The sequence below is a fragment of the Aedes albopictus genome, chromosome 2 (assembly GCF_035046485.1).
Source record: "Aedes albopictus strain Foshan chromosome 2, AalbF5, whole genome shotgun sequence".
Classification (NCBI taxonomy): Eukaryota; Metazoa; Arthropoda; class Insecta; order Diptera; family Culicidae; genus Aedes; species Aedes albopictus.
In genome coordinates this window covers 141,144,715-141,154,632 of record NC_085137.1, presented here as the reverse complement: position 1 = coordinate 141,154,632, position 9,918 = coordinate 141,144,715, and positions in this window count along the sequence as shown.

Sequence of the window (9,918 nt, the reverse complement as noted above, 5' to 3'; positions counted from 1 at the left end):
GGTTTGCGTAACACAGCCTGATTAGCATTGGGCGATTATGTTTTCGTGACGATGATTTTTATCGCAATTTGTCCCAAGTGATACGTCTGTTTGTCTGTGATTAGCATCTATACACTACACACAATACTTAGCAATTTGATAAGTCGCAACTTATGAACGGACGATTTTTCTGTTTCATTACTCGCTTATTTATGTTATAGTAGTCGCGAATGCATTCCATATCTACAACTTACGATTGACATACGCGACATGGTTGTGAAAAAGCCATAATTGAAATCTATGAAAATATTTACAGTGACGGTATGGATTCCAGCTAGCTGCGGTATAGATACCGTAACCCGCTAATTCGACAGCGACTGTTGTCGTATAACCGGGGTAAACTTTTAATTCGACAAACTGGTCACCCTACATCACCTTGATTATTGAAATTTGGCAACTCTATTTTTGTTTTTGTTTTGATTTCCGACTTTGTTTTGGATTACAATTTCATCAAATATTGTGGTGGTGCGAGTGAAAAGCTCGCTCTTTCTCTCTTTCTTGCCTTCCGCAGTTCATTCCGGTTGGTCCTCAGGTGGTTTGGGTGTCGAATAGCACCAACTCAGAACTTCCGAAAGGGAACGTTCAAAAATTACGTCCAACATTTGGGGGAGGGGGGGGGGGGTCTACGACAGTGTGACAGTACCTGTATTAGGTATAGGAAAATAGCGTGACAGAGGGGGGAGGGGGGGGGGTCTAGAAATCCTGAAAAATGATGGACGTAATATTTGAATCTTCCCAAAGTAGCGGCTGCAAGAGAAGCTGCAGTGGGTACGGGTATAAGCGCAATATCAAACTGTTTTGCATTTACAGTGTACATGGCTGCGACGTTTGAACACTTTTTAATTCGACATATATGTCGTATAAGCGGGGTACTAGGGGCAAGACACTGTGCAATCCGGAGCAACTCTGAGCAATCCTGAGTAACTCTTTTCGCTCGAATCCATTCAGAAACGTCTCTTCGAAGCGGGAAATCAGGCAAGACTGCTCGATTTTTCACTGGTATCAGGCAACACTTCAGGAAAACCAGAGTGATCCAGAGCAATCCTGAGGAATTCTGAGCAACACTTCGATACCAGCAGGGGGAGCGACACTAGTTTTGCCAACCCAAAAAACCTCAAAAAAAGCTGAAAAAAGCCCAAAAAAGTCGCTAAAACCCGCAAAAGTTTTGCGGGTTTTACCGGGTTTTTTCGACTTTTTTCGGCTTTTTTTGGGGTTTTTCGGCTTGGCAAAACTAGTGTCGCTCCCCCCGGATACCAGAGTTACTCTCGCTGTATCTGTCCTGCCCCTAGGCGGGGTACGAATTAAAAAGTGTCGTATGAAAACGTGTCGAATAAACGGGGTAAGACCATAGACTAATTTCAAGACCTCGATGTACCAAAGAAAACGATAAAATTTTCGGTGACCAGTCCGGTACCCAATAAATATTCATAACCGTGTATTTTTTTCCGTGTAAATTACCTTTTGTGTAAATTTTATTTAGCGTGTTACACTGATCTGACAGCTCTGACAGTAAGGGACTAAACATAATTACGTAAAGTGAGTACCGAGGATTGTTCACAATCTGCGAACTTGACTGCGGAAAAAATTGCGACCATGACGCCGCTGGTAAGGGGCTGTCCATAAACCACGTGGTCATGAGGGGGGGGGGGGGGTTCGGCCAATGACCATATTGTATGGACAAAAAAAAAATGTATGGACTAATGACCACGCTGGGGGGGGGGGGGGGGTGGGGTGTTAAAAAGTCCCAAAAAAATGACCACGTGGTTTATGGACAGCCCCTAAGACGGTAGTAGAGTAAACACCAGTGGGGTGACACAGCTGTCAAACTCGGTACATCGCCGCTTCACCCATCATCGTTTTTGGTACGGCGCGTTTTGGTACCCACTTTCTGGTCGGTTTACCCTAACTTGTTCCTGATTTTCGGGTATGTGGCTCGTGTGTTGCTAGTGCTTATTTCGGAAATTACACATTTCGAACGAACTTGTTGTTTTTGAGGATTGTTTCTTTTTCTTTATCACTTTGCACGATATTATATGTAGCAGCGAAGCAGTGTCGATGTTTCCAGCTCATTTTTTCCATGAATTAAGGACAAGGTATTTGGAGCACATAGCTCAAATTTTCTAGAGCACCGTTTTTTAGTACCATTGAACGAATTTAGATGAAAATGCATCACGCTATTAACAACCACTAAACAATCAGCATGATGCATTTTCAGTCACATTCGATCAACGGTCCTCAAAAACGGTGCTCTAGAAAATTTGAGCTATGTACTCCAAATACCTTGTCCTTAAGCAATCAAAACAAAAACATTGGACGCCATGTTTAATCGAATGCTGGGTAGATGACTTCGGCCCTTCGTCATCCCCCTGGTAAACACGGTTGTTTGCGAAAACCCATTGATGGGTAAAAAATACCCATTTCGGAATAAAACATGTTTCTGTCACAAAAGGAGTAAAATTGAAAATGTAAACTGAGTAAAAAAAAACATCCGCTTTTTGTAGTCCTATTTGGCATTTAAATGGGTGTTTTTTTACCCGTTGATGGGTGAAAAAATAGTTGGAAATAAATTTGTATCTGAGTGGAAGTCGCAAGGAGGAGGAAATCTTCAATAGTGCTGCTGTGCTGTTTTATTTAAACTAAAAAATCAGAGGGGTGTGTACAAGACACAACCGCATGACGTAAACTACGTAAAGCAGTTTGTTATGAACGACAAAGGACTACTGTGCAATTTATTTGAATCAATAATAGAATTTGTAGTGGCTAATAATTTTGAAAATCGGTAATTTTAACAAGGTATATTCTGCAAGATTCTGGTGGATTCTAAGGATTAGTGTTGGGAATATTTATAACAAAGTTTGAAGCATAAGCAAAGCCTGAAGAAATTCCTTTATAACTATACACTGTACACTCAAGAAGGAAGCATATTCACCAGATTCGGTGACACGGCCAGATGATAAGACAAGCTGTTGCATTTAGTTTAGGAGTAGGTTTCAAAATTCGTCGGTTTTGACACTAATTTGACCAGCGTCACTTTGTAAGAAAATCTACCGTTTACTCTTTCTTAAAACTGCTCTCATAAGGGCTGTTTGAACAAGAACTTGTTGAAAATATTGCATGTGTCATCAATAATTTCGTTGTTCTGCCAGCAAATGTCAGAACAGCGACATTGATAGGCTTTGTAAGAATAATTGGTTTGATAGCCTCAATTTTCAAACACTTGTTATGATGGAAAGGAATGCAATAGTGCAAAGGGTGCTCAAAAGAAATGTTGCCTTTTCTGCGACAAGATGCGGTTTGATTTCCACAGAATGCTTCTGATGTAGTTGGTTTCAAATTCTTGGCGGTAGCAACTTTCTCGGAAAATTCACCGTACCCTCTTTCAGAAAATTGAGCTCCTATACGGCAAAACGCCAAATGCTTTCGAATAATTATCTCATTGAATATTTGTATAATTTCGATAAATCATGCAAATGTTTAGGCAAAATTGTAAAGATTTACGAAATTTGCGAAAACTTACACACATTGAAATATGGCAACACTAAGTAAAACATTTCATCAAAATAAAATTTTCTTCATCATCTGAAAAGAAGAAAATGTTTTTAAAAATTGCCAATCAACTAGCACAGTTTAAACAAATTTGTATTGAATATCTCATGGTTGCGACGGAGTACAGTAGACGTTCGGTCGGTGCAAACGGTTTAAGTGCAACGCTTTTTAACTGCAAGTCCGGTAAGTGCAACAAATTTGCAGTTATCGCACCGCCAAACGTCAAAATGGTGCGCCATGTTAGCCCAACGAAGCAGTCGGATCACGTTCACGGTTATTTATCGTCGTTTGACAACTTGTTGACATCTGTCAGTCGTTGCTGTTACCGAATTTAGTTCGCTAAGTGAAACGTAAACATGTTGCAGTTATCGAACGTCTGCTGTACTATTCAATTTTCACACAGCGCTCATAGTGATTGGGATTTCGTCCTAAGAAAATTATTCTTTCACTCTTGTGGGACATTTTCGTAGCCCTTACAAGGGCTGTTTTACTACAAGCGCGATTCAGCGGTGTAATTTTGTTGGCTTCTGCAAAGCTGCCCGGACGTCCGATGAAGCCAGAATGAAGAAAGCTTCCGCTCCTGCCGCACCAGAGATCTGATCCGGTGTGAACTGGTTAGCAGCCCCACTGGTACAGCGTACAGTGATGCGAAGACGACTAGCATGCAACAGCCAACGACCACCGCGCCCGGCTAGCCAAAGCATACTGAAAGGAGAAGCAAACGGAGAAGTCTTCCGATGCGTTCCCCTCGAGGTGTGATTCACACCGTGTGAAAGAATGATGAAAGATAAGAAGAAGTTTGTGTGACCCGGCGTCTTTCTTGGAAAATAATTCGGTTCTCTCTAGTGGAAAACATTTTCGAAGCCCTTAGAAGGGCTGTTTAAATCTATATGCTTATGCTGAACAATAACAATTATTGTTCAATTATTGCGTACATGAGGTAAAATCCGGTAGTTATGACAATCAAATCCAGAACGGCAGCGTTTGCTTTGCGTGACGGGACAACAAGCCCTCGCTGCTGCCGTGTCGTGTCAGTTTTGCCGTGCACCAGTGTGAACCGGTTGGTGGTGGCTCCAGTAGCACCGCGCACGACGACGATGCGAAGGTGAACACACAAGAGCGCAACCACCGACCGACCACCACCGCGCTTGGCTTGCCAAAGCATACTGAAGGGAAAAGCAAACGGAGAAACTAGCTAGCTGTCCACCGATGCGTTCCCCTCGAGGTGTTACGAAAGAATGATGGAAGATGAGAAGAAGACAATAACTTATATACTAGGCGGCTGTACAGCAAAGAGGTTCAAATTCCCCTCTCGCACGTGATTGGTTAGATGAAAGAGGGGTGAAAATTAGTGATGCCATACAGATTTTTGCACAATGCTTTCGAATTATAATTATCTCATTGAACTTTTGCAAATCGATCAGCACAATTATAATGTTTAACAAATAATTTCTATAAATCATGCAAATTTTTCGGCAAAATTGTAAAGAACATTTAAGTATTTTGCGAAGACTTACACACATTGAAATATGGCAACACTGAGTAATACATTTCATCAAAATGAAAATTTCTTCATCATCTAAGTTGAAGAAAATGTTTTCCAATTGCCAAACAACTAGCACAGTTTTCGCACATTAAATTTTGAATTGAATATCTCATTGTTGCGACAAAGCGCAGTTCAATTTTCACACAGCGCTCATAGTGATTGACACTTATGTGTCCCGGGCTTTCCTCCTGAGAAAATTATTCGGTTCACTCCCGTGGGACATTTTCGTAGCCTTTACAATGGCTGTTTTAATTTACTTGCAGTATTACTGCAAGCGCGTTTCATGATTATGTTAATTCCGATGTTGGCTTGTGCTGCCCGGACGCCCGATGAAGAAAATTTTAGCAGAGATCCGATCCGGTGTGAACTGGCTGGCGGCCCCACTGGTACCGCGCACAGCGTTGCCATGACGACTAGCATCAGCCAGCCGACGACCACCGCGCACGCCTAGACAAAACATACTGAAATTATTCGGTTCACTCCCGTGGGACATTTTCGTAGCCCTTTCAAGGGCTGTTTTAATTTACTTGCAGTATTTCTGCAAGCGCGTTCCATAATTTTGTTGATTCCGATAGTGGCTTAAGCCCAACTAACAATTGCAAGTCACAAACAAGCAAGCTTGCTGAATTGTTGCTTAATAATGGTTATGATAGCTGAACTAGAATTATGCTCTACACATTACTGTTTAAATGATTTTTCAATTGAGAAAATAGTCAATGTTCGACTTTCCTCATCCGTATCAACAATGATATCTTAAAACACTTTTCAAAAGTTTAACAAGAAATTTATTCGACAAGCATAGATTCCTTAACAAAAGAGTTTAACAAAACATTTGCTGCATCCTAGGGGCAAGACACTGTGCAATCCGGAGCTAGGGGCAAGACACTGTGCAATCCGGAGCAACTCTGAGCAATCCTGAGTAACATTTTTTGATCGAATCCATTCAGAAACGTCTCTACGAAGCGGGAAATCGGGCAAGACTGCTCGATTTTTCACTGGTATCAGGCAACATTTCGGGAAAACCAGAGTGATCCAGAGCTATCCAGAGGAATTCTGAGCAACACTTCGATAACAGAGTTACTCTCGCTGTATCTGTCTTGCCCCTAGATCCGGAGCAACTCTGAGCAATCCTGAGTAACTCTTTTCGCTCGAATCCATTCAGAAACGTCTCTTCGAAGCGGGAAATCAGGCAAGACTGCTCGATTTTTCACTGGTATCAGGCAACACTTCAGGAAAACCAGAGTGATCCAGAGCAATCCTGAGGAATTCTGAGCAACACTTCGATACCAGAGTTACTCTCGCTGTATCTGTCCTGCCCCTAGGCTGCATCTTATTAAGCTGATGTATCGATAAGCATATGCTCCTGAACAATGTGCTTTTCACTTGTCAAATAAACGCCTTCAGCCCGTCATAGTTTGACTCGGAACTTTGTTCGGATTATGGGATAAATCATGGCTAAAACTGTTTAGACAACCAAGTTATTAAAGAAACAATACTTTAAACGAATCACATAAAATAAAACAGAATAACATTGAGTGCCAGACGTAATCAACTTAAAAATGAGGCATTTATTTATTATTTTTAGTCTATAACAAGATATCTTGTACCTTGATTATTATTAGCGCATTTGCCCAAAAGTACACGCGGCAAATCCCTGACGAAAGGAACAGCCGCGTTTTTTGCTCCCCTTTTACTCCATTCTTATGGAAGATAACATTGCGGCGTTTCCTCAAGTACGGTTGTTCCTTTCCCAGGGGATTTGCCGCGTGGAATTTCGTGCAAATGCGCGTTTGGAACATTACAAAGGCCGCGCGGTATATCATATTTAGCAAACCAGTCAATATATTTTTTATCTTCCGCAGCAGTGCGATTGTACGAGACGCTTTCAGTGCTGTCGTGTTTACTGAATATTGTTCCCACAGTCACCTATATATCTATAGATAACCAAACGGCATTCATAAATCGACACATTTCAAGTATCCATAAACATCCTTATGCACTATTTATTGAACATAATATCAAGATTTCATGACAAAAGCATAAATAAAAAAATGCTTAACGGATCTTCGACTGAGCATGAGTAGATTACCTGAACAGATGCTGTGAATGCACCATGTCCATGACCATACCGCACCACATATTGCCATACGATTTTAAAGATCGATATTTAATAATAAAAATAAAAACATTCATTTCGCAATTAGTACGTCTGGAAACAATATCTTCAATAAGTACCAACACTTTCTGGCCGCATTGGATACAAGTTTTCTCACCGTGCGATAAAAATACTGACAGCGAAATCAGAATGGAAAACACGTGTTTTGAGCTGAACAGCCCTTGAAGTATGGGGCGTTGTTCAGTTGATTACCACGTGCTGTGCTAATTCACCACTGCTGAACACAAGTTTAGGAGTGATCGTTATTGAGTCATGGGAAGATTATGTTTTGCTTTGGGTGCTGCATCTCACCATCTCTAGGATGGCGCAGATAGGAAGGCATGCGGCTGGCAATCAACAGGTCTCGAGTTCTAATCCGGATTTAGATAATTTTATATGTAATTCTTATAGGTGTTCTCAACATGAGAGCAAATAATTACTCTCGTGAGAGTTCAACATTTTTGCATTTTATTTATTTTCAGTCATTTTTGCCAATGCTTAATAACAACTTCCTTGTACATTTGTAAAACGCTTTGAACAACAAAAAATTAAGTTGGTGCACAACAAGATGCTTTATAACTTCTCCAAATTTGTGTGAACAAAACCCGAACATAGGTTGTTCATGAAAGTAGTTCAAATGTTATTCAACATTATGCTGAATTAATTCGTCATAATGGTGCCTGTTAAATGAGTGATTGTTAGTTGGGATTATGCGTAATACAATCTCAAAAAGGGATTATATAAAAGTCAGTGCACAAATATGCTTGTTCGCGACCGCAATATGATTGACATAACTTTATATTTTTCTCCGTGTGAAAGTTGGCAATCAACAGTGGATTGCGTTTCATGTACCTCTATTCAGTCAGAACCCTATAAATGTGTATTAAAACTCGGGGAATATTTACAAGTTAAAATTCAACATGCAACACAAAGAACGCACGTATATTGAACTTTAAACACAGTAAACAATTATTCTGTCTTATTATTTATTGTAACAAATATTTATACCCGTAACACAGACAAACGGACGTCTCACTCTACTCACTTCCCATCGTTTCACTTTTTAACGGATTATTCAAATATTTCGTAGTTCGCAAATCGCTCGCTCATGGCGCTCGCATCGTTTTTGCTACTGTTTGACGTTTGCTCACTACCGCCATCTACTCAGTAGATTTGCGTACCACAGCATAATTAGCATTGGGCGATTATGTTTTCGTGACGATGATTTTTATCGCATTTTCCTCCAAGTGACACGTCTGTTTGTCTGTGCCCGTAACATAATCCAACGTTTGAGCGAGAATTTTTCGTGAATCGTTCACCGATTCACGAAAAATTCAGCTCCCATATGCTTCATATCCTTCATAACAATAGTGTTAAGGCCATATAATTAACACTACGATAAAGATAAATAACTTAACCTAAACTCAAAACAAAACCAAAATGAGTTGTGCTACCCGAAAGCCACAATGCTTTCCAGAAACATAGCGGTGAACAGGACTAACAAGTCCCCAGAAAACACCTTAACTCAAAACTAAAGATTGTTACCCGAAAGCCAAACTGCTCTCCAAATCACGTAACGAATAAATCCAACCTAAACTAAACTTTACTTTTATGGAGGTTAACTGTCCACCTAGGGGCAAGACACTGTGCAATCCGGAGCAACTCTGAGCAATCCTGAGTAACTCTTTTCGCTCGAATCCATTCAGAAACGTCTCTTCGAAGCGGGAAATCAGGCAAGACTGCTCGATTTTTCACTGGTATCAGGCAACACTTCAGGAAAACCAGAGTGATCCAGAGCAATCCTGAGGAATTCTGAGCAACACTTCGATACCAGAGTTACTCTCGCTGTATCTGTCCTGCCCCTAGCTGTCCACAAAAATAAAATGGCCCTAAGACTGAAGTTATATAATCCTTCCGACTAGCACTCAATTGCATACACGGGGTTTTTTAGTTGGGCGCCATGTTGCAAAAATAAAAGAAATTAATTATTATTAAAGGATCAACATATCACGATACACATATAACCTTACAAATGCACAAATTAGGAACATTACAAATTGACGCAGCACAACACATAACATAAATGTGCCCTGTTATCCAGATGGATAACTCCTTCCGATCACAGGATGACGAGGTTTTATGTATTGATTTGGGTCTGTCAGTCATCCTGGAATTCTGGAATTGTATTTTTGTTGGCAGTATGCCTTTTAGTTCACAGCATTTGTTGCTGTGTTCATAGCTTGGTTTTGTCTAGGAAAACTAATCCTAATCGGGCATCCCGTTTCAGGGTTCGATACTTAAGCTCAAGAACTTGAAGTCCGTGGCAGGGAAAGGTTTACATGTCTAGTACTTGACCGCTGCCCGAAATAGCCTGAAAGTTGGCAATCAACAGTGGATTGCGTTTCATGTACCTCTATTCAGTCAGAACCCTATAAATGTGTATTAAAACTCGGGGAATATTTACAAGTTAAAATTCAACATGCAACACAAAGAATGCACGTATATTGAACTTTAAACACAGTAAACAATTATTCTGTCTTATAATTGTAACAAATATTTATACCCGTAACAAAGTCACCCATTATCTCCTTAATTCAAATCGATCAATGCTTTTTGTAGAAAAAATATTTAT